This window comes from Leucoraja erinacea, chromosome 3 (assembly GCF_028641065.1).
Source record: "Leucoraja erinacea ecotype New England chromosome 3, Leri_hhj_1, whole genome shotgun sequence".
NCBI classification, from domain to species: Eukaryota; Metazoa; Chordata; class Chondrichthyes; order Rajiformes; family Rajidae; genus Leucoraja; species Leucoraja erinaceus.
The window spans coordinates 37516391-37524563 of record NC_073379.1 but is presented as its reverse complement, the minus strand read 5'-3'; the positions used below and the strand labels follow the sequence as shown (position 1 = coordinate 37524563).

Here is an 8173-nt window from a genome sequence, read left to right as displayed (position 1 = left end):
CCTTACATCTGTCTTGGTTTTGTTTCCTCTCTCGATACACAGAACAGCACCTCACTATTGCTCTGTATCGCATGTGGAAATCACTTGCGCAAATCCTCTAGTTCTTCCAGATGTGCTTTGCCTGAGGCAATAATATCATCATCCAATGGGACTTTGTACGGTGGCGTCGTGGGTGTGACAGTCTGTTGATCCAGACACTTGGGGAGGAATGATGTGCATTTATTGAGAAACTGTGTTGCAATCAGCAATTTATTTGACTTGACTGTACATGATTTTCAATTATTGCTCAAATGTATCAGGGGAAAAATCCCTTTTATATATTTGGAGGTGTGGTAATATCCACATTACGCTCCAAATGTCATGCTGTCGAAGTACACTATGTACAAATGGAGAAAATAGTAACCACATGATTATCTATTTTAAGTAACACGCCAGTACCTGCATGATGTAATTGGAATATGAGTCAAGAGAATGTGAGCATTCAACTCAGGCCCCACTCATAGATCAGTTACAGCAAGCGCTCCAGCCCGTAGTATTCTTTACATCGCCAAGCACATAAATGCATTAATCACTAGACAAAACGACCAGGGACTGTAGGAAGCTATTTCACCTACAATGTTGGTGTTAAGTCAGACAGATATCTACTTTGTTCCCTCCCAATCAGTCTGAAAACCTTTACTTTGCATGCGTTGACTCAATTCCCTTCACAATGTGTTTAAGAAGGAACTGCAAATGCTGGAAAATCGAAGGTAGACAAAAGTGCCGGAGAAACTCAGTGGGTGCGGCAGCATCTATGGAGCGAAGGAAATAGGCAACGTTTCGGGCCGAAACCCTTGCTGTCTCGTCCCCTTCTCAGCAGCTCCCCTCAGGGACTTTGAAGGGGAGGAGACAGCAACCTGCCCTTGCTTTCTCGTCCCCTTCTCAGCTCTCCCTCAGCCCTTTGGCTCCTCCTCTTCCTGTCTCCTTTCTTCTTCTTCTCCCCCCCCCCCCAGTCTGAAGAAGGGTTTTGGCCCAAAACGTCGCCTATTTCCTTCGCTCCATATATGCTGCAGCACCCATTGAGTTTCTCCAGCACGTTTGTCTCCTTTCACAATGTTATTGCCAGATCTGTTTCAACACTTTTCAGGCAATGCCTTCCAGACACAACCCACTGTTCCACAAAACATTCTGCATGTTTCCACTAGTTATTTTGCCAATTACCTTCATTCTGTGCCATCTGGTTAACAATCTTCCCGCCAGCGGAACGTCTACTCTCTATGTCCCCCTGTTAAAACCTCCACATAATCTACATTTAACCTTCTCTGCTCCATGGAAAACATTGTCACCTTCTCTCCAGAGGTGTAGTCTTTCATCTTGGTATCAATCTGGTAAATCTCCTCAACCTATCAGGCAAATTGGTGACATCTTCCCTAAGGTATGGTGCATCAGAATTGAACACAGTACACCGGTGTACGATAAGAACTGCAGACTTCAACTGGTATCGGTCGTGCTTCACAGCTCCGCCGACATGAATTCAACCCTGACCTCTAGTGCTGAGTGTGTGGAGATTGCATGTTTTCCCTGTGACCACAGAGTATCATGCAGTCAAAGAGCTGTACACCACAGAAACAGCCCCACTTTGTCCATGCCTACCCAGGTTGGCATACTGGGCTGGTCCCATTTGCCCACACGTGGCCCATAGTTATAAATGTAATAAACACTGCCCAGTCCATCATCGGCTCTGACCTTCCTTCCATCGAGGGGATTTATCGCAGTCGCTGCCTCAAAAAGGCTGGCAGTATCACCAAAGACCCACACCATCCTGGCCACACACTCATCTCCCTGCTACCTTCAGGTAGAAGGTACAGGAGCCTGAAGACTGCAACAACCAGGTTCAGGAATAGCTACTTCCTCACAGCCATCAGGCTATTAAACCTGGCTCGGACAAAACTCTGATTATTAATAACCCATTTTCTGTTATTTGCACTTTATCAGTTTATTTATTAATGGGTGTATATATTTATATTATGGTACATGGACACACTTATCTGTTTTGTAGTAAATGCCTACTATGTTCTGTGTGCTGAAGCAAAGCAAGAATTTCATTGTCCTATACAGGGACACATGACAATAAACTCACTTGATCTTGAACTTGAACTTAAATGGGAGGGAATTGGAAGGGAAGGAGGTCTGGGAAAATTACAATCACTAAGTTGGTCGTACTGCACAATGACAAGTCTCCAGTTCCTCAGAGATTTTATTCTACGGAGTGGGAACAAAGATCTAGTGATCTGGTAATGCAATGGTTATAAATTTCAAAAATTCATGAAAGTTGGGAATGTTTCTATTAGATGGAAAATTACGATGTAACTGCTTTATTGAAGAATGGAGGCAGAAAACTAAAGACAAATTGTCTTAACTGTTGTAGAACAAATTTTAGAAGCTATTATTTCATTATAGCAGGGTCACTTAGAAAAATTGATGGTACTCGGGCAAAGTCAAGATGGTTAATGAAAGAGAACTCATGATCAATTTGTTAAAGCTCTTTGAAGAAGTAACGCATTATGTATAAAGGGGAACCAGTGGATGCATCATGCTCGAATTCCCAGAAAATATTTGATAACGTGCTACATCAAAGGTTATTGTGAAAAATAAAAACTGACAGTGTAGGAGCTAACATAATGTACCACGCAGAAGATGGACTGGCTCACAAGAAACAGAGTAGCCTTAAACTGATCTTTCCTGGTCTATAAAATGTAACAAGTGGTGTGCTACAGGAATTGGTGCTGGAGCCTCAGCCTTCTATAATTTATATCCATAACTTTAGACATTACTTTACTTTAGATTTTAGAGGTTCAGCACGGAAACAGGCCCTTCGGCCCAACGAGTCAGCATCGACCAGTAACCACCCTGTACCCCTATCTACAGTAACACTATCTTACTCATTAGGGACTATTTACAATTTTATCAAAGCCAATTAACCTATAAAGCTGTTTGTCTTTGGAGTGTGGGAGGAAACTGGAGCAACCGGAGAAAACACACGCAGACACAGGGAAAATGTACAAACTCCATACAAGCAGTGGTGATAATTTTCCAATGTTCGATAGATTCAGGATCAGTTCCTATGCATTGGAGGGTAGCTAATGTTATTCCACTTTTTAAAAAAGACGGGAGAGAGAAAACAGGGAATTATGGACCCATTAGCAAGACATCGGTGGTGGGGAAGATGCTGGAGTCAATTATAAAAGTTGAAATAGCAGCACATTTGGATAGCAGTAACAGGATCAGTCCGAGTCAGCATGGATTTATGAAGGGGAAATCATGCTTGACTAATCTTCTGGAATTTTTTGAGGATGTAACCAGGATAATGGACAAGGGGTAGCCAGTGGATGTAGTGTACCTGGACTTTCAGAAAGCATTTGATAAGGTCCTACATAGGAGATTAGTGGGCAAAATTAGGGCACATGATATTGGGGGTGGAATGCTGACATGGATAGAAAATTGGTTGGAAGACAGGAAACAAGAGTAGGATTAATGGGTCCCTTTCAGAATGGCAGGCAGTGACTAGTAGGGTACCGCAAGGCTCGGTGCTGGGACCGCAGCTATTACATTATACATCAATGATTTAGATGAAGGTATTCAAAGTAACATTAGCTACTTTGCAGATGACACAAAGCTGGGTGGCAGTGTGAACAGTGAGAAGGATGCTATGACTTGCAGGGTGCAGGGTGCAGGGTGACTTGGACAGGTTGGGTGAGTGGGCAGATGCAGATTAATGTGAATAAATGTGAGGTTATCCACTTTGGTAGCAAAAACAGGAAGGCAGATTATTATCTAAATGGTGTCAAGTTGGGAAAAGGGGAAGTACAATGGGATCTGGGGGTCCTTGTTCATCAGTCAATGAAAGTAAGCATGCAGGTACAGCAGGCAGTGAAGAAAGCGAATGGCATGTTGGCCTTCATAACAAGAGGAGTTGAGTATAGGAGCAAAGAGGTCCTTCTGCAGTTGTATAGGGCCCTGGTAAGACCACATCTGGAGTATTGTATGCAGTTTTGGTCCCCTAATTTGAGGAAGGACATTCTTGCTATTGAGGGAGTGCAGCGTAGGTTTACAAGGTTAATTCCCGGAATGGCAGGACTGTCATATGCTGAGAGAATGGAGCGGCTGGGCTTGTATACTCTGGAGTTTAGAAGGATGAGAGGGTATCTTATTGAAACACATAGGATTATTAAGGGTTTGGATACGCTAGAGGCAGGAAACATGTTCCCGATGTTGGGGGAGTCCAGAACCAGGGGCCACAGTTTAAGAATAAGGGGTAAGCCATTCAGAACGGAGATGAGGAAACACTTTTTCACACAGAGAGTTGTGAGTCTGTGGAATTTCTGCCTCAGAGGGCGGTGGAGGCCGGTTCTCTGGATACTTTCAAGAGAGAGATGGATAGCGAGTCAGGGGTTATGGGGAGAAGGAAGGAACGGAGTACTGATTGGGGATGATCAGCCATGATCACATTGTATGGCGGTGCTGGCTCGAAGGACCAAATGGTCTACTCCTGCACCTATTGTCTATTGACAGGACCCGTAGTCAGGATCGAACCTGGGCCTCTGGTGCTGTAGGGCAGCAGCTCTACCGCTGCGCCAATGTGTCGCAGAATATGGACGAATGGCCCTCAAGTATAGTTGCATCATTTGCTGAGGGCACAAAGATAGGTAGGAAAGGACATTTTGAAGAGGTCATAAGAGGACACAAATTAATATATGATAGATTGAGTGAACGGGAAAGATCTGGTAAATGTAATATATTAGAGAAAAGACTTTGCCTTCCATCACAGTGGGTTCACTGTGATGGATGTTTGTGTGAATTAAATTGTGTGTATGTCTGGAGGAAATTGTCTTTGTTTGTATGGCTGTGGAAACGGAATTTCGTTTGAGCCTCACTGAGGCTCAAATGACAATAAATTGTATTGTATTGTATTGTATTGTATAATGGGGAAATGTGAAATCTGCCCTGTTTTGGAGGAATAATAAAAACAGCATATTATCTAAATGGTGAGAGATTGCAGAGTTCTAAGATGCCGAGGGATTTGCATGTCCGAGAGCATGAAAGGCTGATGCACAGGTACTGAAGATAATGAGAAAACCTGATAAAATATTATGGTCTATTGCTGGGGAAACGGAGTTCAAAAATGATTGGTGCTTCAGTCTCAGAGGGCATTGATGAGGCCACACCTGGAGCACCGTTTACAGCATTGATAGAATTTAAGGAAAAATATAAAACCATTGGAATGGGTCCAGGGGTTTACCAAATTAATACCTGGAATGGGCAAGCTGTCATGAGAAAAGACTCGATAGGCTAGGCTTGTATCCACTAGGGTTTGGATGAGTGAGAGGGAACTTGATTGAAGCACATACAACTCATAATCATAATTCTAATCATACTTTATTAGCCAAATATGTTTTGCAACATATGAGGAATTTGATTTGCCATACAGTCATGCCAATAAAAAGCAACAAGACACACAAAATACATGTTAACATAAACATCCACCACAGTGACTCCTCCACATTCCCCACTGTGATGGAAGGCGAAAAAAAGTCTAAGGGGTCTGAACATTGTGGATCTGGAGAGAAAGTTTCATCTAAATGGTGGCCAATTAGGAAAAGGGGGGATGCAACGAGACCTGGGTGTCATGGTACACCAGTCATTAAAAGTAGGCAGGTAGACAAAAATGCTGGAGAAACTCAGCGGGTGCAGCAGCATCTATGGAGCGAAGGAAATAGGTAACGTTTCGGGCCGAAACCCTTCTTCAGACTTGAGCGCCGTTCGTCCATATTCTGTGACACATTGGCGCAACGGTAGAGCTGCTGCCTTACGGCGCCAAAGGCCCAGGTTCGATCCTGACTACGGGTCCTGGCAATAGACAATAGGTGCAGGAGTAGACCATTCGGTCCTTCGAAGAAGGTTTTCGGTTCGAAACGTTACCTATTTCCTTCGCTCCATAGATGCTGCTGCACCCGCTGAGTTTCTCCAGCATTTTTGTGTACCTTCGATTTTCCAGCATCTGCAGTTCCTTCTTGAACATTAAAAGTAGGCATGCAGGTGCAGCAGGCAGTGAAGAAAGCGAATGGTATGTTAGTATTCCTAGCAAAAGGATTTGAGTATAGGAGCAGGGAAGTTCTGCTGCAGTTGTACAAGGTCTTGGTGAGACCACACCTGGAGTATTGCGTACAGTTTTGGTCTCCAAATCTGAGGAAGGACATTATTGCCATAGAGGGAGTGCAGAGAAAGTTCACCAGACTGATTCCTGGGATGTCAGGACTTTCTTATGAAGAAAGACTGGATAGACTCGGATTGTACTCGCTAGAATTTAGGAGATTGAGGGGGGATCTTATAGAAACGTACAAAATTCTTAAGGGATTGGACAGGCTAGATGCAGGAAGATGGTTCCCGATGTTGGGGAAGTCCAGGACAAGGGGTCACAGCTTAAGGATAGAGGGGAATTCCTTTAGAACCGAGATGAGAAAAACATTTTTCACGCAGAGTGGTGAATCTCTGGAACTCTCTGCCACAGAAGGTAGTTGAGGCCAGTTCATTGGCTATATTTAAGAGGGAGTTAGATGTGGCCCTTGTGGCTAGAGGGATCAGGGGGTATGGAGAGAAGGCAGGTACGGGATACTGAGTTGGATGATCAGCCATGATCATATTGAATGGCGGTGCAGGCTCGAAGGGCTGAATAGCCTACTCCTGCACCTATTTTCTATGTTTCTATGTTTCGATCTTGTGGGAGTATCCAGAACTCAGGCTTACTGTCTGAAAATATGGGGCCATCCATTTATGACTGAAGTAAGTGAAGTTTTTTTTCTCCAGAGGGTCACGTATAGGGTGTTAGCAGAGATCTAGCTGAAATAATTTTATTTTGGCCACTTGAATACAAAGAACAGAATGTTCTCAGTTCGTCTGAAATTTCTGGAACTCTGTGTGAAGCGAGTGAAGGAATGGTGCTGGAGCTAGCCTCTTTTATATTGGGGAGTAGGGTAAGGGGCAAGACATGCTCACACCAATCACCTGACCTATTTCAACGCTGCACATGAAGGAGTGGAGAATGACAATCCTGGTGCCCAACCAAATGCTTGTGGTCAGGTAGGAGAAAGGTTCAAATAGAGGTAATCTTTACCTCACGACTACCTTAAACCTAAACAGAGTCAGGCATACACAGAGCAAGACAATTAAATTTCAAGTCCACTCCAAGTGGTAATGGAGCAGTTACAAGCTATTTTGGGATTCAAAATCCTTACAGATGGGCAAACTACGATGGTGTCATTCAGAAAGCAAAGACTTCCATTTCTAAAAGCCTCGTACAAAGCATTATATTACCAGTTTAATACTTCTTGAAGTGTAGCCACTGATGCAAAGTAGGAAGCTTGCACAAGCAATAACTTGATTATCTGCTTTGAGATTGAAATTGAGAACTTCCCTGAAATTCTTTGAAATAATGCTGTGGCCTCTTTAAGAAGCACCTGGGAGGACAGTCAAAGATTCAGTTTAAGATCTCATCCAGTAGCCAACACTTTCAATAATGTAAAAATAAGAAACGGTAGATGCTGTTTCACAAAAAAGGACACAAAGTGCTGGAGTTAAACAGAGGGTCAGTTAGCATCTCTGGAGAACAGGGGTTGGTGGTATTTTGGATCAGGACCCTTCTTCAGATCCAATAGTATAATGCTCTCTCAGTTCTGCCCTGAATTATCAGTCTAGACTTTGTATTCAAGACTCTGGAATGAATTTAACTTTAGTTAGAAACAGTTTACCATATCATACAAATAAATAAGCGTTTTACAATCACAGCTTGTCCAAAAAATTCCAATATTTGAATATTATCTTGAGCAAGGTACAAAGACACCTTAACCTAGCACCAATTTTGTTCTTATTCATTGAAAACTGCATATTTAGTATCATTCACCAAACGGACAATGTGGGAATGAATCTTCCTTTATTTATCTGTTGAGGAAAAAAAAATGTCTAGTCTGCACATACAAATGAACAATTTTCCACATTTTTTCCAATGCCTTTTCCAATGAAATTCCATTCCTCAAATTTACAGCAAGGAATTAGCTATTTGATCCAATTGGACTATGCTGATATTCATGCACCAGACATCCCCTACTGGTATCATCTCACACATGCCTGAGATTCCTTT

General features: G+C 42.9%; 1 protein-coding gene across 1 annotated transcript in view; it reads right to left on the bottom strand.

The window, feature by feature from the left end:
* Nucleotides 1-3036: 3036 nt before the first annotated feature.
* susd1 (sushi domain containing 1) overlaps nt 3037-8173 on the bottom strand; it is a 92007-nt gene continuing 86870 nt past the window's right edge. Inside the window, exon 26 of the mRNA XM_055632440.1 lies at nt 3037-7974. The gene's annotated coding sequence lies outside the window, so the exon portion shown is untranslated. The remainder of the gene's footprint in view (nt 7975-8173) is intronic.